We start from the raw sequence: 23154 nt of genomic DNA, 5'->3' as shown, positions 1-23154 counted from the left end.
GGATCGCCTCAACTTGTAAATAACTTGTACATAAGACTTTGGGGGAATGATGTTATGTATGCAAACATTACCAATGTGTAAGACTTGCCACCAGGAGGAGCACCTGTGGAAGACCCAAGGGTCACCTGCACACCCAGGGTAAGCAGGTATAAAAGGCAGTCTACCACGCTGCCTCCTCACTCTGGAGTTACAATAGAGACCAAGGTCACAACAGTTTGAGCTTAAGATACACCGTCTTGTGGAGTTATTCCAAACGTAACAATATGTAACAACGTGTGGATCGGTAGCACAGCAGAGTCACGAGCCAGGTGGTCAGCAGATAGCCCTTGTGGGCCAGTAGCCACTCTCTGGGGTTTAAATGTGATTGGTACAGCAGAGTGCCACAGAATGAAGGCATCATGGCTGCTGCCAAGTTACTAAGGGCTAGACTTTCCACTTTTGTGCAGATCGCCCAAAAATGGGCGTTATTTCTGGTAAATATGGATTTACAGATTGCCGGATTATCACCCATTTTATAAAATGGGCGTTACCACGAGCGATCTGAAATGGGCGTTCGTGTTAAATTTGTCTGACCTTCCGCCATAAAGTGTCGCTGTCCTTTGCAACGGCATGGCAACACTTGTTTCCTGTGTTTCAAGAGGTCAGGGCTCATCATTACATGCGCATAAGCGGAGACAGAGAGAGAGGGAGCAGAGAGTGAGTGAAGGCATGTGTGGGTGTGGTGTGGCTGCTTGTTTGGCTGTTTTGGGAGGTAGAAGGGAGAATTTCAACCTTAATACAACATTGTGAGAAAAGAGTTAGCTGTTACCAGCCAGATATTTTCGCTCATTTGATGCCTATAATGGAGGGAGTGGAGGAGGCGACACAGCACGCTGTGGAGACTGATGCTGGCGAGAGCAGTGAGCTGGGAGAGGAATAATTGGGAGGACGAAAGAGAGCGAGGGGATTCTCAGACGAGGCAAATGCCCCCCTCATGCAGGAGGTCGAGTCACGCTGGGGTGAATTGACACAGGGTGGCCGTGGGAAGCCCAGCGCAAAGATCTACCAGAAGATATGGGCCGAGATAGCCGAGGTGGTCTCGTTGGCGACCAACGAGGTGCGTGAGGGCAACCAATGCCGAAAGCAATGGAGCGACCTCATCATATTCACCAGAGTAAGTTTGACATTTATTTACATGTACTTACATATTTATATAATTTGACTTGTAAGTGTGATGAGTGATTAAAATCAGATGTGATGTCTCACTTTTACTGGGTATGTTGTACTCCAAGTCCGGATTCATGATGTACGTCTTTAGGTAAAGAATGATAATTATCATAATAATCATGATTACATCTGTCACTTATGTGTTGTATCAGTCTCTGTGACAGCACCTAGCAATGATATCACGCAATGATCTCATATCATGTCATCCTGTTGTCACCTTTTACAGAAGAAGGTCTCAAGGAATAGGGCCGAGCAGAGGTGAATGGGTGGGGGCCACCAATATAGAGGAGTGGGTGCTCGCACTAGCGGGGACCCAGCCCCAGTCGGCCACGCAAGCAGCTGCAGAACCTGACGTGATGCCATATGAGTAAAGTATACACCATGGCGTGATTTAAAGACAATAGATGCCACACCCAATCATATCCGAACAATAATATATGATAGATAATTGCTAAAAGTGTTCTCTAAATAATGCTGGCCTCATGAGAATCATTGCAATGCAGAATGTGTTTTGATGGTCATGAAATGTGAAGTCTGTGATGATTTTGATAGCGGTGGTACTTTTATTGTGCATGTGCTGTATGTCGCGCTGTAATCACCTTGTGACCCTAGCACTCCCTTCTCCTCTAATAGCCTCATTTGTATTTTGCAGCTCAGCCAGCAGTGCGTCTCCAAGCAAGACCACCGAGCCCAGAAGGTGGAGGTGCGGGGCCGGACTCGCTGGATGATCCTACAACTGGTGCTGAGCAGCACCGATTCTCACCCGTCAATCTGCTGGGTCCATTCTCTACGGATGGCAGCGCAGACTTCGAGGAGCCCAATGCCATTTAGTGCTCCTGTGGCCATTCACACCTCCACTGTGGAGGAACCGGGCCCAAGTACCTCACCACAGGGCAACCCAGTTGTCCCCATGACAGCGCCGACCCCACGGAGGTTTCTTAGATGCGGCAGGTCTGCTCCACCAGCGGCGGGTCTGAGCGGTGACATAGTAGACTTGTCCCGGAGGACTGTTGAGATAGATCAGCAGATCCTCCAGACATTGGGGGGCATATCCCGACAGCTGGCCAGTTTGTCCGGCACCATGACGGAGTATGTTCCGTGGATGGTGGAGGCCCTGGAGGCGATAGCCAGGAATATTGGTGGCAGAGGCCTCCCAATGGTCCTGGAGCGCGGCACTGCACCCAAGGTGCCGCACCCCCAATGCCAACGACACATGCAAGGCAGGAACAACATTTTGCTTCTGGATCGGAGAACGTTCCCACCTCGGGAACCCCTGTTCCCATATCCGTGCAACCACCGGCTCTGCCTTCATCATCCCCAATGACGCAGCGCCTGAGGAGCGCCTCGGCCAGGCGGCAAGGAGTCAGGATTGGGAAGGGGTAGAGATGGGGAGAAGAAGGGGTGGGGGGAGAAGGAAAGTGAGGTGCATGTCTGCAGGTGATGGCTTTGTTATATCTCCATCTCGGTGCATGACATCTATTGTAAGGTATGGGGTGAGGGGGGTTTATATTTGTTGGAAATGCTGGAAATGTTGACCATTTGATTGATGTCAATGTTATAAAATGTGTTGTGGGGTGGGGAGGGGGTGGGGTGTTTTTGACAGCTATATTTATGATTTCAGACAAATGGTTGGATTAAATGTTTTTTATTTAACGTAACCTTGTTGCGCATTGTCTCAGATAGCTGCACCGTTACACACTGGTGATTCCTTAACATCAAAGGGTATAATTAAACTTAACTTGAATCAACTTAAACTTTAACTGGCACCAAGGTGATGCCCACCATTGATGTCTGAGCTGCACACACATCCATGTGTCAGCTTTGTCAATAACAGCAACGTTCTTTCAGGCAAAGCGCTCATTTATGAGCTGCTGATGTAAGAGTCTTGCAGCTATGTAGCCCTTTCCTGCGGTCTGGAGGGGGGTGGGGCGTGGGCATGGTTGCATAGTCAGCCTGATTGTCTGGCCCGAGGTCAGCTTCCACCTCCTCGTTCTCCTCTTCCTCTTTCTCCTGAGGTAGACCGTCAGTCCCTTCTGGCAATTCTTTCCCCCTCCTGATAGCCAAGTTGTGTAGCATGGAGCACACGACTACGAATTGAGCTACCTGATCAGGGTTGTATTGTAGCTCCCCTGCTGAGTGCTCCAGGCATCTAAAGTGCTGCTTAAGCACACCAATGGTTTTCTGGACCACATTGCGTGTGGCTCTGCAGCTCTCGTTGTGTCACTTCTCAGCTTCGGTTTGGGTGTCACGCAGGGGGTCATCAGCCAGGTGGCGAGGCCATATCCTTTGTCACCAAGCATCCAACATGGACCTTGTGGCCAACTGGTAAACATGTCAGATACAACGCTCTCACGCAGGATGTGAGCACCATTGATGCTGCCCGGAAATTTGGCATTCACTGTCATAATGATCTGGTTGTGGTCGACAACGAGTTGGACCTTCAGGGAGTGAAATCCTTCTTGGTTGCGAAAAACCTCTGCGTCCTGAAAAGGTGTCCGCATGGCGATGTGCGTACAGTGTATTCTCCCTGCACCTTGGGGAAGTTAACAATTCGGTAGAATCCTAGAGCCCTGTCAGTTTGAGCCTCTGTGGTCATAGGGAAGCTGATAAATCCATCCTACGTGTGTACAGGGCTTCAGGGACCTACCTAATGCAGCAATGTGTGGCATGCTGAGATATAGCACAAATGTTGCCAGCGGAGGCCTGAAAGGAACCCAACGCATAGAAGGCAAGTGCCACGGTCACCTTGACCTCGACAGTCAGTGCGGTCCTGATGGTGCTGGCAGGCTGCAGATCTGCCCTGATGAGCTGGTATATCTCACTGATAACCACTTTGTGGAAGCGCAGTCTCCAAAGGCAGGTGTTCTCAGATAAGTTGAGGTAAGACTGCTTCTCCCTGTAAGAGCGGGGGATGTATGGTCTGGTCCTCCTCATCAGTCTGGCATGTCTTAGATTGGGCACATTATGCTGTGGATTAGACCTTGTGCCATTTGTACTCTGCAGCATCTGTGTTGTCATCAAGGCAGGCTGAGAAATAGTTGGCCCCATTCCAATAACTATAAGTATAATGCCGATTGTTCACAAGCAATAAATGTCCCCACTAAGACACCTCCAGTAAAATCCAATCATCCACAGTATAATAAGATGTCTGTTCAAATGGTCACATCACCTTAAAAGAACTCCAGAGTACATCCAAACTCCCCTGAAGTTGAAGCAGCCTTTTCAATGAAGCGACCTACGATTTACAAAATGGCGTCCACACTGCTGTGATTAGTTCAGGTCAGTTCCACTTTTACACAGTGTTTTTTTCAGCGAGCGAGATTGTGGGTGATATGTGTGCGAGGTGCTGAAAGTGATGCTGAGCGATATGTTGGGCGTAAGTTTCGCCAAATGTGATGTTTACGACAAAAAAAATTGGGCGGTCGATATTTTTGAAACTCGGCGTAAATTACGTGCCGAAAGTAACGCTGGGTGATATTATGGGCGTTGGATTCATCCATTCTGATGTGGAAATGTATTTTTATCTAAGCTGATACCACACGGTATTTTTGTGCCCTTTGCAATATATAACAAAATGGAGTCCTGGTCCTTCCATAAATTTCTGCATAAAGCAGTCGGCTTGCCTAAACAGCTAAACCTGGCTTGAAATGGCTGATAGCCACCAGACAGTTAGGAGGCAAGTCCTGCCGAGACAAGTACCCCCCATGGTGCTCTCCTATTGTCTATACAACACCAGTTCCACTCCACCCCACCCTTTTCGAAGTACTCAAACCACCAGCCATTATCTCTTGTAGAGACCGCATCCATTTGATGCAAAAAGATAACTAACTCGGAAACTGGACAATCCTGACACAATGCAAGGCAGGTAATAGCTCATTACCACACTCTCATCGAATAATGGCCGGCTGGCCAACTAATAACCCTGACAAAAGGAAATATCTGGAAACCATGTCAGGACAAGGATGTAGTAATTAACTCTTTATCTGTATTCACTGACTGCGAGACAGAGCCAATACACAGGGAGAGGCCATAACTTGGGTTTTACTGTATAAATATCTCGTGCCATTTCAGAGGTGTTCACTTAGCCATTGACTGAGTGTGACCTTTCCCTTGCTAGCAAGTGAATTAAAGAAACTTCTGCCGGGGCTGAAGGTGTCTGAGTCGTTTATCGGAGGTCGAGATTTTGACAGTTACTTCTTGGAGGTTCCACCGAGATGCATACTCTCTGCCCTGTGAGTAAAATGGATACAGGCATAGTGCCTCTCCAGTGAAAGGCTTCAGTGGCCAAAACAAGGTGAGCCTTTTGCTCACAAGAGGTTTCTTCACTGTTGAATCGCATATGTAATCTGTTGTCCACAGGGGAGGTACTGCAATCTACGAGACTCGACATTTAAAAGCTAAAGTTATTTTTTATGACCATTTCTTTCTCAGCTCGCAAGCTGAAGAGATCTGGTTCTGGAAATATCTTGAAACAGCCCGCGGAAGGTTTCAGTAGGTAAGATAGAAACAGCGCTAGTCGATCGAAGGTTCTTATGTGATGAGATTAGGGGAAAAAAAGGTTCTTAAAGGTTCTTATGTGATAAGATTAGGAAAAAAGAAAGCGCTAATCGATCGAAGGTTCTTATGTGATAAGAGTTAATTAGGAAATGGTTCTTATGTGATAAGAGTAGGAAAAAAAAAAGCGCAATCGATCGAAGGTTCTTATGTGATAAGAGTTAGGGTAATGGGACCATAAGTTTTATAAGTTTTATTAGGATAAGTTAAGGACTCGGTCTGTAGTGGCATACAACGCAGACTGAGAATTGATTATTTGTTTAGATAGAGTTTAAGGTTATGATTTGTATACTCGCGTGAATGTTGTTTGTCCTAGTTGTCCTTGTTATACTGTTGTGTGCAATACCTTTGTGCGACATTGCAATTAGAGAAATGGGAAGAGTCACTAGGGAAAATTGTGATTTGGAAAAAAAACAAGGATTGATTAAGAGAAGAAACAGTAACTGATTGATCAACTACGGTTGGTTCGTGCCAACATATCTCACACACCCAGACTGAGCCCGAATTAAGAGCCTTTTCAGGCCACGTAACGGCCAGGAGAAGTGGGCGTAGAGAACTCGGTTGGCCGAAAGGATTGTGAGATCAGAAACTGTGGAAAGTCTTAATCATCCAGAATGGGTGCCAGAGCAAGTTAAAACACCACAAAAGGCACACCAGCCTATGTTATGCTCCAGAATTGTGGTCAGTCTTCAATTGACCAAAGAAAAAAATGGGTAAAGTGGACTAAGGGTGAAAACCAAAGGTTCATTTAATTTAGAGAGAACAACATGTCTAGAGGAGTGTCTTATAAACAGAGATCCAGGTAGAAGAGGTTAAAAAAAAAGATTCTTCAAGCCCATGTAAAATTAACAGAGGAAGTAAATCAATATGTAAAAAAAAAAGAGAACCTGATAGTGACTTATGGATTCAAAAAAAAATTAAAGCTAGCAAAAAAAAAAACTTTATTGAATGGAGAGAGACTTTTGTGAATGTCTTGTCTTTGAATGAGAGTGCTTCTGTGTTTTTTTTCTCATGTGTCTGGAAACTTGTTTGGAAAGGTGGTGCAACTGCCTGTTTGTTTTAACTCCGCCCACTTTTTCAAACAGAGTGAAGTTTTTTTTTTGACCCTTCATAGTGTTGTCCTGTATGTGGGAAGTTTAAGACATTTTAAGTTAGAAATGCAGGTGTGGATTTATTCGGATGAGAAGGTACGGAACTAGGAAATGCACAAAGGATAGGTTTGTCGAGACATGGTCACGGTGGTTAAAAAAAAGAGAATTTATTCGACACGCTCACTTACTTGTTGAAAGAAGACACGCAATCATTGATTATATTGGTATGAAAGACATAAATTTAGTCTAGGAGTAAGATAAAGAATGGGGAAGGGAAGTTGTAATGCCTTAGGAAGTTGTAATGCCTTTTTTTTTAAAAAAGCCTTTGTGGGTCTCTCGAGGTGCAGGCTGGGGGAATACACTCCCATTGTCCTTGGTGTAAAATCTTGACGCAAAAGCTTCTAGCTCAGTTAGAGGAATTTTTTTTTTAGATAAAGAGTGGCAGTTCAATATTTGAATTGGGATTTTGAGATATTTCAGGTGATCTCCTTGATCAACATTTTGGGTGTATTGGAAAAATCTTGGGTTTGGAAGCCTTTTAATAAAATTATAAAACAAGTACTTTACATTCTGTGATCTGTGAATCACTATAAGCATAAATGAGAAGTCCGTGTAACACAACGATTCTTCCGGTTCAGAAGCCCAATAGTGACAAATGGAGGTTTGCCCAAGACCTACGAGCTGTGAATGAATCTACTATATTCTCACAATGCTTAAAGAAGGATTTGGAATGAAGTATCCCGGAATGCTTTCCAGAATCTTAAACAGCCCCTCACTTCAGCACCAGCTTTGGGATTACCAGATTACACTAAGCTATTCAACTTATTTGTGCATCACAAGTCGGGTTTTGCACAATCTGTTTTGATTCAGTTACATGGGGATAGGCAGCGACCGATAGCGTATTTCAGTACCCAACTAGACCCAGTGGCACGCGGACTACCAGGATGTCTTCCTTCGCTGGCAGCAGCTTATTATGCTATGCAACAGGCTCAGACAATAACTCTAAATCATCAAACTGTTTTATATATCCCACACTCTGTCGAGATTTTACTTACTAAATATGCCACCCAACACCTAACTTCTGCAAGAACTACTAAGTATGAAGTCGAACTGTTATCAAATCTGAACCTTATCATTAAAAGATGTACTACCTTAAATCCAGCCACTCTACTCCCCACGGAGAAGACGGCGAACCCCATTCATGTGAAATGGTAACCGAATTAGTGACTAAACCACGTATCAATCTAACAGATGTACCAATGTGTAACCCTGATCTAGTGTACTATGTTGACGGATCAGCCTTACGAAATGATAGGGGCCAACCTAGAGCGGCTTATGCAATTGTAACCCAGTTTAATGTTGTCGAAGATTCCTTTTCAGTCCAACAAGCCGAATTGTTTGCGTTAACTCAAGCCTGTATTCTGGCTGAAGGACAAACAGTTAATATCTACACTGACTCCAGGTATGCTTTTGGGGTATCACATGACTATGGACAAATTTGGAAGATTCGCGGGTTCCTGACCTCTTCAGGAACCACTATCAAAAATGCAGAACAAGTGGAAAATCTCCTGCGAGCCATTCAATGCCCCTTGAAACTTGCCATTATCAAATGCCAAGCACATACAGGCCAGTCAAATGAGGTGGCACTTGGGAACGCCAGAGCCGATAATGCAGCTAAGTCAGCAGCTCTGTCAAAAGGGGGGATGCAGGTGTCATTGTTCCCACTGAGGAAAAATAATTGCTCAGACCCGCTACCCACTATTAATGATGTGCTGACCTTTCAGACACAGGCCAGTACGGAAGAGGTGTTGACCTGGACGAAGGATCAATGTTATAAAAATCCAGAAGGAATATGGGTTCACCATGACGGCCGCGTGGTGGCGCCCAGATCCTTACTTCCATGGATTGCCCGATGTGCTCATACAGTCACACATGCAGGCAAAGGGGGAATGGCAGATTATATTTTGGCAACTTGGTATGCACCGGGTATTTCGGCAATTGCAAAATAAATCTGTGAAAGTTGTGTTACCTGTCAGACAATGAATCCGGGTAAGACGGAAAAAGTAGAATCTGCCTCCCACCCAAATCCAGTGGGGCCTTTTGTACATTTACAAATGGATTTTATTGAATTACCTATGTGTATGGCATTCAAGTATGCATTAGTTATTGTAGATGTGTTCTCTAGATGGATTGAAGCCTTTCCATGTAAAAAGGCCGATGTTGCTAAATGTTTGTTAAAAGAAATCATAGCGCGCTTCGGAATCCCTGCTAAGCTTTCTAGTGATAACAGGTCACATTTCACGGGAACTGTTATAAGAGAAATGTGTAAAGCTTTACAGATTAATCAACGTTTTCATTGCAGTTATCATCCACAATCAGCTGGACTTGTTGAAAGATATAATGGAATGCTTAAAAATAAGCTGGCAAAATTATGCAATGACACTGGACTGAAATGGACAGAACTGCTGCCCTTAGCTTTGATGGTAATGCGATCTGCAACCAACAGAACAACAGGCCTGTCACCACATGAGATAGTTATGGGACATCCCCAACAATTACTTTTTACAGCACCATTTACTGCAAACCAAATGGACATCCACAAAATGGAGGAAAATATGTTGAATTATTGTATTGCACTAACCAAATGTATTTCCAACTTTCATTCACAGGTAAAGGAAGCTCAAGTCAAGCCAGCGGAAGGGAAGTGTCATAACCTGAAGCCCGGGGAATTCGTTTACATCAAAATCTTTAAAAGAAAAAGCAGTCTACAGCCAAGATTTGAAGGACCATACCAGGTCTTGCTGGCGACTAATACTGCAATCAAGGTAAAGGAAAGACCAACATGGATCCATGCGTTCCATTGCAAAAGGGCACCCGACCAGGAGGAAGGGAAGAAGGAACCAGAGGAACAGAAAAAGGAAGACTGAATAAGGAACTGTATGGACTATGGGGACTGATGGTGCTGGGCTTGACAGGGTTTTACTTTGCATTATTGATTATACCATGGGTACAGACACGCCACCGAAGGGAACTGCAAGTAAACGTATTTATGGCACTGAGTCATAAGTATGCTCAAGAAAGAAACTTGGCGAGTTGTTGGATATGTTCCCATGTACCTGTCCACTCCGAAGGGGGTATTCCCCTGAGATCTGTCCCCTTTAACAAATCAGAAATGGTAGAATGGTTGATAGTGCAAAATAAGACAAACCTAACCAAGGTGTCAGAAACGAAGGAGCAAACAGAATGGAGGTCAGCAGGTTATAAACTTACAGCCTTCCAGGGATGGTACCAACCCAATTATAATAATTACCCCCCGTCAGCCTCCCTTCCTAAGTATTACTCCCGGAATAGGAAATCCTGAATGTATAATATGCCTAGTGAGTAATGAGACTAAAGGACCAGAAATAGGATGCAGCAAGTGTTCCCAAATGACTAAATGGCAAGCTACACAACTAATCCCACTGATGGGAGAAAGATAGCAACCGTTGGCTGGACAATGGTCCATAACAAAGCCCCAGGTGAAGGGTGAGAAGGTGAGACCACTCGAGTATGGATGGCGCGAAAGGACCAGGAGCTGACGTCCTATAATTGCACCTACTTTATTTGTGGCCATAAAGCCTACCCATGGTTACCAGCCAACTGGACAGGGTCCTGTTACTTAGGCTATGTGGTACCCTTTATCAGATCAATAAAGACTCTAAGGGATGCCGATGGAAGTCATAGATTTAAACGGGATTTGACATGGCTCAATGGAATATTCAAGGTAATGGTGCCACCCTATGGAATAGCATCAACCGAATGGCAGTTACGGGAACTGGCTAACTTAGTCGAATCAGTAGCCAACGCGACTTCCCAAGCCTTTGAAGGGGTGAATGATGAAATGGTAGCTATTCGAACAGTGGCTCTCCAAAATCGTATGGCCTTAAATTATCTCCTAGCCAAGGAAGGAGGGACATGCGCATTAATAGGTGAAGAATGCTGTACGTATATCCCGGATAAATCAGAAGAAATCGGCAGTCTAGTTGAATACATTAGGAAAAAGGTAATAGAGTATAAACACACAGTTGGCCAGGACGGTATCACCTTGTGGGGTTGGGTATTGGGATGGTTGGGATCCCTAGGGAGATCTGTGGTACAGGGTTTGCTGATAGTCTTCGCCCTATATCTATTACTTGTCTTGGTTAAGTGTTGCTGTGCCAGGGTGGGAAAAACCATGTTACCTACCGAGACCACGGCTAGAGTTATGGTAGCAACAACTACTGAAGGCTCTTGTGTGGAAATGGAAATAGAGAGACTGTACCAGACCAGAATGGATTAAGTTATCCTTGTGAAGGACAAAATGGAGGAATGTGGAAATGTATTTTTATCAAAGCTGATACCACACGGTATTTTTGTGCCCTTTGCAATATATAACAAAATGGAGTCCTGGTCATTCCAGAAATTTCTGCATAAAGCAGTCGGCTTGCCTAAACAGCTAAACCTGGCTTGAAATGGCTGATAGCCACCAGACAGCTAGGAGGCAAGTCCTGCTGAGACAAGTACCCCCCATGGTGCTCTCCTATTGTCTATACAACACCAGTTCCACTCCACCCTACCCTTTTCGAAGTACTCAAACCACCAGCCATTATCTCTTGTAGAGACCGCATCCATTTGATGCAAAAAGATAACTGACTAGGAAACTGGACAATCCTGACACAATGCAAGGCAGGTAATAGCTCATTACCACATTCTCATCGAGTGATGGCCGGCTGGCCAACTAATAACCCTGACAAAAGGAAATATCTGGAAACCATGTCAGGACAAGGATATAGTAATTAACTGTTTATCTGTATTCACTGATTGCGAGACAGAGCCAATACACAGGGTGAGGCCATAACTTGGGTTTTACTGTATAAATATCTCGTGAAACTGGACCAGAGGATTCAAATTACTGGGGCATTGGAACTGGTTCTGGGGGAGGTGGGACCAGTACAAACCGGACGGTCTACACCTGGGCAGGACCGGAACCAATGTCCTAGGGGGAGTGTTTGCTAATGCTGTTGGGGAGCAGTTAAGCTAATATGGCAGGGGGATGGGAACCAATGCAGGGAGACAGAGGGAAACAAAAAGGAGACAAAAGCAAAAGACAGAAAGGAGATGAGGAAAAGTGGAGGGCAGAGAAACCCAAGAAAAAGAACAAAAAGGGCCACTGTACAGCAAAATTCTAAAAGGACAAAGGGTGTTAAAAAAACAAGCCTGAAGGCTTTGTGTCTTAATGCAAGGAGTATCTGTAATAAGGTGGATGAATTAACTGTGCAAATAGATGTTAACAAATATGATGTGATTGGGATTACGGAGACGTGGCTCCAGGATGATCAGGGCTGGGAACTCAACATCCAGGGGTATTCAACATTCAGGAAGGATAGAATAAAAGGAAAAGGAGGTGGGGTAGCATTGCTGGTTAAAGAGGAGATTAATGCAATAGTTAGGAAAGACATTAGCTTGGATGATGTGGAATCTTTTTGGGTAGAGCTGCAGAACACCAAAGGGAAAAAAACGTTAGTGGAAGTTGTGTACAGACCTCCAAACAGTAGTAGTGATGTTGGGGAGGGCATCAAACAGGAAATTAGGGGTGCATGCAATAAAGGTGCAGCAGTTATAATGGGTGACTTTAATATGCACATAGATTGGGCTAGCCAAACTGGAAGCAATACGGTGGAGTAGGATTTCCTAGAGTGCATAAGGGATGGTTTTCTAGACCAATATGTCGAGGAACCAACTGGGGGGAGGCCATCTTAGACTGAGTGTTGTGTAATGAGAGAGGATTAATTAGCAATCTCGTTGTGCGAGGCCCCTTGGGGAAGAGTGACCATAATATGGTGGAATTCTGCATTAGGATGAACAATGAAACAGTTAATTCAGAGACCATGGTCCAGAACGTAAAGAAGGGTAACTTTGAAGGTATGAGGCGTGAATTGGCTAGGATAGATTGGTGAATAATACTTAAGGGGTTGACTGTGGATGGGCAATGGCAGACATTTAGAGACCACATGGATGAACTACAACAATTGTACATTCCTGTCTGGCGTAAAAATAAAAAAGGGAAGATGGCTCAACCGTGGCTATCTAGGGAAATCAGGGATAGTGTTAAAGCCAAGGAAGTGGCATACAAATTGGCCAGAAATAGCAGCGAACTTGGAAAAATTTAGAACTCAGCAGAGGAGGACAAAGGGTTTGATTAGGGCAGGGAAAATGGAATACGAGAAGAAGCTTGCAGGGAACATTAAGACGGATTGCAAAAGTGTCTATAGATATGTAAAGAGAAAAAGGTTAGTAAAGACAAACGTAGGTCCCCTGCAGTCAGAATCAGGGGAAGTCATAACAGGGAACAAAGAAATGGCAGACCAATTGAACAAGTACTTTGGTTCGGTATTCACTAAGGAGGACACAAAGAACCTTCTGGATATAAAAGGAGTCAGAGAGTCTAGTAAGAAGGAGGAACTGAGGGAAATCTTTATTAGTTGGGAAATTGTGTTGGGGAATTGATGGGATTGAAGGCCGATAAATCCCCAGGGCCTGATGGACTGTATCCCAGAGTACTTAAGGAGGTGGCCTTGGAAATAGTGGATGCATTGACAGTCATTTTCCAACATTCCATTGACTCTGGATCAGTTCCTATCGAGTGGAGGGTAGCCAATGTAACCCCACTTTTTAAAAAAGGAGGGAGAGAGAAAACAGAGAATTATAGAATGGTCAGCCTGACCTCAGTAGTGGGTAAAATGATGGAATCAATTATTAAGGATGTCATAGTAGCGTATTTGGAAAAAGGTGACATGATAGCTCCAAGTCAGCATGGATTTGTGAAAGGGAAATCATGCTTGACAAATCTTCTGGAATTTTTTGAGGATGTTTCCAGGGAGAACAAGTTGATGTGGTATATTTGGACTTTCAGAAGGCTTTCGACAAGGTCCCACACAAGAGATTGATGTGCAAAGTTAAAGCACATGGGATTGGGGGTAGTGTGCTGACTTGGATTGAGAACTGGTTATCGGACAGGAAGCAAAGAGTAGGAGTAAATGGGTACTTTTCAGAATGGCAGGCAGTGACTAGTGGGGTACCGCAAGGTTCTGTGCTGGGGCCCCAGCTGTTTACACTGTATATTAATGATTTAGACAAGGGGATTAAATGTAGTCTCTCCAAATTTGCAGATGACACTAAGTTGGGTGGCAGTGTGAGCTGCGAGGAGGATGCTATGAGGCTGCAGAGTGACTTGGATAGGTTAGGTGAGTGGGCAAATGCATGGCAGATGAAGTATAATGTGGATAAATGTGAGGTTATCCACTTTGGTGGTAAAAACAGAGAGACAGACTATTATCTGAATGGTGACAGATTAGGAAAAGGGGAGGTGCAACGAGACCTGGGTGTCATGGTACATCAGTCATTGAAGGTTGGCATGCAGGTACAACAGGTGGTTAAGAAAGCAAATGGCATGTTGGCCTTCATAGCGAGGGGATTTGAGTACAGGGGCAGGGAGGTGTTGTTACAGTTGTACAGGGCCTTGGTGAGGCCACACCTGGAGTATTGTGTACAGTTTTGGTCTCCTAACTTGAGGAAGGACATTCTTGCTATTGAGGGAGTGCAGCGAAGGTTCACCAGACTGATTACCGGGATGGTGGGACTGACCTATCAAGAAAGACTGGATCAACTGGGCTTGTATTCACTGGAGTTCAGAAGAATGAGAGGGGACCTGATAGAAACGTTTAAAATTCTGACGGGGTTAGACAGGTTAGATGCAGGAAGAATGTTCCCAATGTTGGGGAAGTCCAGAACCAGGGGTCACAGTCTAAGGATAAGGGGTAAGCCATTTAGGACCGAGATGAGGAGAAACTTCTTCACCCAGAGAGTGGTGAACCTGTGGAATTCTCTACCACAGAAAGTTGTTGAGGCCAATTCACTAAATATATTCAAAAGGGAGTTAGATGAAGTCCTTACTACTAGGGGGATCAAGGGGTATGGCGAGAAAGCAGGAATGGGGTACTGAAGTTGCATGTTCAGCCATGAACTCATTGAATGGCGGTGCAGGCTAGAAGGGCCGAATGGCCTACTCCTGCACCTATTTTTCTCTGTTTCTATGTTTCTATTTCGGAGGAGTTCACTTAGCCATTGACTGAGTGAAACCTTTCCCTTGCTAGCAAGTAAATTAAAGAAACTTCTGCCGGAGCTGAAGGTGTCTGAGTCGTTTATCGGGAGTCGAAGTTTCGACACTGATGTTTCTGCCCCAAAAAAGTGGGCCCGCGGTATTATTTTTTATCGTTGTAACGTACACGCTGAAAGTAATGCTCGGCGATAAGTGACCAAGAAATGGGCGTCAGTTTCTATTTTGTGGCTAAATGGGTGATATATGGGCGTTACACCTCATTTCAATGTTAAAATGGACATTAAGGGGGCGATATGCATGGAAAAATAATGGAAAATCTAGCTCCACGTATTGACTTGCATGAAGCGCTGAGTATGGTTGCACATCTGCTGGACATTGAGGGAGTAGAATTCCTTCCAGTTGCGGTACATCTCCGAATTGAGATGCGGTGCTCACAAAGTGACGTGTGTGCAGCCAATGCCACCCTGCACCATGGAGAAGCCTGCTCTCCTGGCAAAGCCACTCGGTTGCTCCGCCTGCTTCTCTCTGGCAGAGAGAATAGAATGTATTCAGCTCTCCTTGCACCATGGGGAAGCCTGCAATCCTGGCTGTGGAGGGGAATCCTCAGTTGAGGAAAAAGGAAGGACTGGTATGGAAGGTAGCATCATTAGAACAGATGCAACGGAGAGGGAGAAACTGGGAGAATGGAATAGAGATCTTACAGGAAGCAGGGTGGAAGGAAGTTTAGTCATGGTAGCTGTTGGTGTCAGTGGGCTTATAATGGATATTGGTCGCTAACCTATCCCCAGAAATGGAGACAGAGAAGTTGAGGAAGGGTAGGGAAGAGTTAGAGATGGTCCGCGTGAAATGAGGCATGGGTAGAAATGGGAAGAAAAGTTGATTAAATTTCCCAGTTTGGTGCAAGAGCAGGAAATGGCACCTAAACACTCATCAATGTACTCGAAAAAGAGTTGAGGGAGGGGAACAGAGTAGGACTGGAACAAAGAACTTTCCACATTTCCCACAAAAATGCAGGCATAGCTAGGACCCATATGGGTTCCCATAGCAAAACCTTTTATTTGGGGGAAGTGGGTGGAGTCAAAGGAGAAGTTGTTCAATGTGAGAACAAGTTCAGCCAGGTGGAGGAGAATGATGGTGGATGGGGACTGGTTGGAACTCCGTTCAAGGAAGAAGCAGAGCTCCTTCAGGCCATCCTGGTGGGGGATGGAGGTGTAGAGGGATTAGACATCCATGAAACAAAGGAAATGGTTGGGGCCAGCAAACTGAAAACTGTTAAAGTGGCGGAGGGCATCAAAAGAGTTGCAGACACTGTTCATCGCTGAGGCTGAGGTAGGCGAATTGCTCCCTGAATCCCTTCTCCCTGCCTCCTCCTGCCTCTTCAAGCAGCTTGTCTTGCTCAATGTTGCCTCTGCTTATTCTCCTTGTCATATTGCAAGCCAAGGGGGATACAAACTATTGCACCCATGTCTGGGAGCAACTGCTCTGAGCAGAGCCCTTGCAAGTCAGTACCAACTCCTTGAGCACGTGCCACCTCACTTCTTGTAGACTTTAAGCAACTTTAAAGAAGTCTATAAAGCATCAAACACTTGTACAGACTCAGCAACAGCTAGTAGAAATTAATCAGCAACTAGCCTGTAAATAGACGATGATCTCCTCATGTTGCGGAATGCATGTTCAGCTGTGTGAGGTTAAGTGCTCCAGCCTTGAGGTTGAAAATTGCAGCGCTCGCGTCAGATCAATGTTGTGTCAGCTGATTGACGTCACGGTCTGCGTACTTTGGATACTAACGCCACATGCACCCAGTGCCAATGCTAATGCTCTCACCAAAATGGCGTCTGGCGCGGCTCGCATCACAAGTGTGCGGGTGCTGCTTGGACGCCATTTTGGACAAAAAATGACTCCTGTGGTGCTAAAAAAACGGGCACTACGGAGTCGAATTTCTAGCCTCATTATGATATTTTCCTGTTTACAGGAGTAACATTTGATTGGTCGCATAACAGTCATACAGATGTCAATAGTTTGGGTCACTGGTTGTTAAAAAAGGAGGGAGAGAGAAAGCAGGGAATTATAGACCGGTCAGCCTGACCTCAGTAGTGGGTAAAATGATGGAATCAATTATTAAGGATGTCATAGCAGCGCATTTGGAAAATGGTGACATGATAGGTCCAAGTCAGCATGGATTTGTGAAAGGGAGATCATGCTTGACAAATCTTCTGGAATTTTTTGAGGATGTTTCCAGTAAAGTGGACAAGGGAGAACCAGTTGATGTGGTATATTTGGACTTTCAGAAGGCTTTCGACAAGGTCCCACACAGGATATTAATGTGCAAAGTTAAAGCACATGGGATTGGGGGTAGTGTGCTAACGTGGATTGAGAACTGGTTGTCAGACAGGAAGCAAAGAGTAGGAGTAAATGGGTACTTTTCAGAATGGCAGGCAGTGACTAGTGGGGTATCGCAAGGTTCTGTGCTGGGGCCCCAGCTGTTTACATTGTACATTAATGATTTAGACGAGGGGATTAAATGTAGTCTCTCCAAATTTGCGGATGACACTAAGTTGGGTGGCAGTGTGAGCTGCGAGGAGGATGCTATGAGGCTGCAGAGTGACTTGGATAGGTTAGGTGAGTGGGCAAATGCGTGGCAGATGAAGTATAATGTGGATAAATGTGAGGTTATCCACTTTGGTGGTAAAAACAGAGAGACAGACTATTATCTGAATGGTGACAGATTAGGAAAAGGGGAGGTGCAACGAGACCTGGGTGTCATGGTACATCAGTCATTGAAGGTTGGCATGCAGGTACAGCAGGCGGTTAAGAAAGCAAATGGCATGTTGGCCTTCATAGCGAGGGGATTTGAGTACAGGGGCAGGAAGGTGTTGCTACAGTTGTATAGGGCCTTGGTGAGGCCACACCTGGAGTATTATGTACAGTTTTGGTCTCCTAACTTGAGGAAGGACGTTCTTGCTATTGAGGGAGTGCAGCGAAGATTCACCAGACTGATACCTGGGATGGTGGGACTGACCTATCAAGAAAGACTGGATCAACTGGGCTTCTATTCACTGGAGTTCAGAAGAGTGAGAGGGGACCTCATAGAAACGTTTAAAATTCTGACGGGTTTGGACAGGTTGGATGCAGGAAGAATGTTCCCAATGTTGGGGAAGTCCAGAACCAGGGGTCACAGTCTAAGGATAAGGGGTAAGCCATTTAGGACCGAGATGAGGAGAAACTTCTTCACCCAGAGAGTGGTGAACCTGTGGAATTCTCTACCACAGAAAGTAGTTGAGGCCAATTCACTAAATATATTCAAAAGGGAGTTAGATGAAGTCCTTACTACTAGGGGGATCAAGGGGTATGGCGAGAAAGCAGGAAGGGGGTACTGAAGTTTCATGTTCAGCCATGAATTCATTGAATGGCGGTGCAGGCTAGAAGGGCTGAATGGCCTGCTCCTGCACCTATTTTCTATGTTTTTATGTTTCTATGTTAATTGACGCAACCAAACGATTGTCTTTGATGAATACCATGGGCAGAACAAAGAACACAATACTGGTGTCTGCGGTCACCAGAGAATTTAAGAGATTTGTTCCTGACTTTGCCCTGAATTAAAAATTCCCCAATACTGCACTACTTGCCCTTAACAGGGCCTGATTAACATATCCGTTTAATTTAGCCTGATCGACTGACTGGAAACATTGCCACTCAGTGAAGTTGCATCCAAATTAATCTTGAACAACTGATTTATTATGACCCACTTTCAGCAATTACAAATAACTATCTGATAACTGCCACAGCTGAAACATAAGCTGTCATCAACTAAGTGTCAGCTATGGCTCAGCTGGAAGCACTCTTGCCCCTGATCCATCTCCAGCGACTTGTGGACAAAATCTAGACTGACGCTTTAATACGGTATTGAGGGAGTGCTGCAGTGTTGGAGCTGCTGTCCTTTGGATCAGGCATGAAATCATCTGCCCTCTCAGGTGAACATAAAAGATCCAACAGTATCTTTCAAAGAAGAGCTGAGAAGTTCAATTGTTGGGCACTTGCTGTGCTCAAATTGGGTGTCACATTTCCCTATATTACAACAATAACTGCACTTCAAAAGTATTTCACTGGTGTGAATCACTTTGTGATGTCTTGAGATTGTGGAATAATGCAAGTTTAGCTTACCCAGATGGAAAATTCCCTACTGTATTTACAGTGGGCCCAAGTTTCGGCCTCAGTTGCTCCTGATTTTTTGGAGCAACTGGTGTAGAATGGAATATCTTAGAAATTCAAATTCTTGGCATTTAGTTTGCTCCAGTTCTAGTCAGTTAGAACAGTTTCACTTTGGAACAAATTTTTTTTTTCAAAAGGGGGCGTGTCCGGCCACTCCGCCTGTTTTCAAAGTTTCGGCAGTGAAAACTTACTCCAAACTAACTTAGAATGGAGTAAGTGAAGAAAAAACCTTGTCTACACTTTAGAAAATCAGGCGTAGGTTACAAATCAGGCATAGGGAATGGGGGGGTTTAAAGGGAAGTTTACAAACATTAAACACTTCAGTTTTACAAATAAAGAGCTATCATCAATAATAAATGATAAAAACATCAATAAATCAACCAATAAATCAATCAAAAAAAATTAATAAGAAATAATTTTTTTTTTAAATCAATAAATAAAACATTTTCTACTTACCGACTGCAGCACCGGGAGCCCTCCAACAGCATGCTGGGATGCCCCCCCCCACCCCCGAGTGTGTCTCTGTCAGTGTCTCAATCTCTCTGTCTGTCTGTCTGTGTTTGTCTCTCACTCTCTGTCTGTCAGTGACTGTGTTTCTGACAGTGAGGGGAGGGGGAGAAGGGGGGTAGAGGGAGAGAGGGAGGGCAGGGGAGGGGAGGGAGGGAGGCAGAGGGGGAGGGAGGGAAAGGGGAGGGTTGGGGGAGAAGGGGGAGGGAAGGGGGGGGGAGAAGGGGGAGGGAAGGGGGGGGAGAAGGGGGAGGGAAGGGGGGGGGAGAAGGGGGAGGGAAGGGGGGGAGAAAAGGGGGAGGGAAGGGGGGAGAAGGGGGAGGGAAGGGGGGGAGAAGAAGGGGGGAGAAGGGGGAGGGAAGGGGGGGGAGAAGGGGGAGGGAAGAGGGGGAGAGGAGAGGGGGAGAGGAGAGGGGGAGAGAAGGGGGGAGGAGAAGGGGAAGGGGGGAGGAGAAGGGGAAGGGGGAGGAGGAAGGGGAGGGGGAGGAGAAGGGGGGAGGAGAAGGGGGGAGGAGGAAGGGGAGGGGGGAGGAGGAAGGGGAGGGGGGAGGAGGAAGGGGAGGGGGGAGGAGGAAGGGGAGGGGGAGAGGAGAAGGGGGGAGGAGAAGGGGAGGGGGAGAATGTGGGGGGGGAGGGAGAAGGGGGGGTGGGAGAAGTGGGGGAAGGGAGAAGGGGAAAGGAGAAGGGGAAAGGAGAAGGGGGGAAGGGGCGAAGGGGGGAAGGGGAGAAGTGGGGAAGGAGAAGGGGGGGAAGGAGAAGAGGCGGGGGGGAGGCTGAACGGGCCGGGGCCGGGCCCAAGACTTCAGGCAGGGCCCGTCCCCAGCACCAGATTTACAGGTAGGTGGCGTTGGGTCGGGTCGGGTCCGGGGTCTGGGGTCGGGAGCGTGGTCGGGTTGGGTCGGGGGGGGTGGCGGAAGGTCGGTTCGGTTCGTGTCGGAGGCGGGGGGAGGGAGGTCAGGTTGGGTCGGGTCGGGTCCGGGTGGGGTTGGGAGTCGGGAGCGCGGGTCGGGTCGGGGGGGTGGTGGGAGAGAGGTCGGTTCAGTTCGGGTCGGGGGAGGGGGGGCGTTGGTGAGGGAGGGAGGGAGAGGGAGGTCAGGTCAGGTGGGGTGGGGGGGAGCGCGGGTCGGGTCCAGTCCGGGGGGTCGGGTCGGGTCGGGTCCCGGGGCGGATGGGGGGGAGGGGGGGAAGCGGGAGTTGAGTCGGTGTCGGGAGGAAGCAGGAGCTGGGCGTGGGAGGCAGCCTTATGCACGCAGCCCCAGTGAGGCTATTCGACCAGGGCTAGGGGCTGCGTGCTTTGGGCCCCTCCCACACAGTTTTGGGCACCTGGAGCTACTGCACATGCGCGCCCACTGTAGTGTGCATGTGCAGAGGTCCCGGCACTGTTTTCAGCGCAGGGACCTGGCTCCGCCCCCTACAGCTTGTGCTGCGCCGCGCCCGACTCCAGAGGGCCTCCAGGGAGCCGGAGAATCTGTACGTTTTTTTTAGGCGCACTTTGTGGCGCGAAAAATGGACGTCCAGGTCGGGGCTGCGTCGTTCTAGGCGCGGCCCGAAACTTGGGCCCACTATCTCTGTAACTGATACAGTGCCAACAACCCTTTAATATATTTTTAGCTGGTTGGTAATTCTCACTGCCACTCATTCCAATAGAAAATTAGTTTAATATACCAATACGTTTTTCGGATCAGACATGTTTCTGATATATATAAATAACTTGGATATTGGAATACAGAGTAAAATTTCAAAATTTGCCGATGATACCAAACTTGGAGGTATGGCAAACAGTGAGGATGATACCAATCGACTGCACATAGATAGGTTAGCAGAATGGACAAATGGAATTTATTGCAGAGAAGTGTGAGGTGATGCATTTTGGCAGAAGGGATAGGGAGAGGCAATATAGACTTAATGGCACAGTTCTAAAGCGGGATCTTGGGGTTCATGTGCATAGATATTTGAAGGTGGCAGAGAGTAGTTAGCAAAGCATATGGGATCTTGGGCTTCATAAATAGAGATATTGAGTACAAAAGCAGGGAAGTTATGCTGAACTTTTATAAAGCTCTGGTTAGGCCACAACTAGAGTATTGCGTCCAGTACTAGTCACCGCATTTTAGGAAGGATGTGAAGGTCCTTGAGAGGGTGCAGATGAGATTTACTAGAATGGTTCCAGGGATGAGGGATTTTAGCTTGAAGGTTAGATTGGAGAAGCTTGGGTTGTTCTCTTTGGAGTAAAGGAGGTTGAGGGGAGATTTGATAGAGGTGTACAAGATTATGATGGGTTTGGATAAGGTGGACAGAGAAAGGCTGTTCCCATTAGCTGATGGTACAAGGAAAAGGGGATACAGATTTAACGTTTTGGTTAAGAGGTACAGGGGGGATGTGAGGAAGAATTTTTTACACAGCGAGTGGTAATGACCTGGAACTTGCTGCCGACAAAGATGGTGGAAGCGGAGATGTCAATGATTTCAATATGAAATTGGATAGGCACTTGAGGGAAATAAACTTGTAGGGCTACGGGGATAGAGCGGCGGAATGGGACTGACTGGATTACTCTATAGAGAGCCGGCATGGACTCGATGGGCCGAATGGCCTCCTTTTGTGTTGTAATGACTCCATGACTATGACTATGGAGGGGAGGAGACAGTGGACCTGGGCGAGACAAGAGCAGGAGCAGAGTGAGAGCGGGAGCAACTCAACAGAGGCAGAAATCAAAAGAGTGACGTCAGAGTAGAAAAAGTGACTTCGGCACAAGGGAAGGAGCTGATTGGTGAGTAGCTAGTGAGTGTTTTTTGTTAAGTTTTAAGTTAATTTCTGCTGGGTTAGTTCTTAGTCTATTAAATACAGGCATGGCAGGGCAGCTTAGTCCCGTGGAGTGCACATCCTGTGCCATGTGGGAAGTCCTGGACGCTTCGCATAGCCTGGATGACCACATGTGCAGGAAGTTTTACCTGCTAAAGCAACTCGAGCTCCGTGTTTCGGAGCTTGAGCGGCGGCTGGAGTCACTGCGGTGCATCCGCGAAACTGAGAATTTCAAAAATAGCATGTTTCTAGAGGTGGTCACCCGCAGCTTAAAAGTGTGCAGGCAGAGAGGAAATGGGTGACCACCAGACAGAAGAGCAGGATTAGGTGGGTAGTGCAAGAGTCCCCTGAGTCCATCTCGCCCTCCAACCAGTATTCTGTTCTGAGTACGGGTGGGGGCAATGGTGCCTCTGGGGAGTGCAGCCAGAGCCAAGTCCAATGCACCATGGCTGGCTCAGCTGCACGGTGGGGGGAGGAAGAAGAGCGGAAGAGCAATAGTAGTAGGGGATTCGATAGTCAGGGGAGCTGACAGGCGTTTCTGCAGCTACAGATGTGACTCCAGGATGGTATGTTGCCTTCCTGGTGCCAGGGTCAAGGATGTCACCGAGCGGCTGAAAGACATTCTGTGGGGAGAAGGTGTACAGCCAAAGGTCG

The sequence above is a fragment of the Pristiophorus japonicus genome, chromosome 1 (genome assembly GCF_044704955.1).
Source record: "Pristiophorus japonicus isolate sPriJap1 chromosome 1, sPriJap1.hap1, whole genome shotgun sequence".
In the NCBI taxonomy this organism is placed as follows: Eukaryota; Metazoa; Chordata; class Chondrichthyes; family Pristiophoridae; genus Pristiophorus; species Pristiophorus japonicus.
Note: the sequence above shows the minus strand (reverse complement) of the source record.